The 465-nt window shown below is 41.1% G+C and overlaps 1 pseudogene; it reads right to left on the bottom strand.

Annotated features, from left to right (window-relative positions):
- Nucleotides 1–37, bottom strand: part of LOC119589431 — a 1,552-nt pseudogene extending 1,515 nt beyond the window's left edge.
- Between the last annotated feature and the right edge of the window lie 428 nt (nt 38–465).

Raw genomic sequence — 465 nt, 5'->3', positions numbered from 1 at the left:
GTGAAGTCTTCTTGAAGACCTTAACAGCGTTAACCATTAAAAAGCTTGGCGGATGACTTGGTAAACCGGTAAAGTCCCGAAGGTTCTCCGTGTGAAGCTGATGCCGAAGAGTACTGGAGACCGTTCTTATAGTCCAGCTCCAGGTTAATGCAATAGCTAGTCCCATGGTACGTCAGCAGGTACACGCGCGGAGTGATTTTGCTGTTGTTTTTCTTACTTTTTACCTTTTAACCCTGAAAAAAGACTAACAAATCTTGGTAAGACATCAAGCGATGGGGCACATGCGTCTAGTTGAAAAAAAAAACTTCTGGCACACATGCTTCAAGTTTTTTCTTCCTTTTCCTTAAACTTATGTTAGGAGTTCGGAAGACAGTAAAAGCTTCTTATTTATCAAAGGTAACTGAGCGTAACATTGGCCATTTCTACAGTATATAGGCATATTTCCACCCGGAAACAAGTAATCAT

The sequence above is a fragment of the Penaeus monodon genome, chromosome 25 (assembly GCF_015228065.2).
Source record: "Penaeus monodon isolate SGIC_2016 chromosome 25, NSTDA_Pmon_1, whole genome shotgun sequence".
In the NCBI taxonomy this organism is placed as follows: domain Eukaryota; kingdom Metazoa; phylum Arthropoda; class Malacostraca; order Decapoda; family Penaeidae; genus Penaeus; species Penaeus monodon.
Note: the sequence above shows the minus strand (reverse complement) of the source record. Positions and strands in the feature narration are given on the sequence as shown.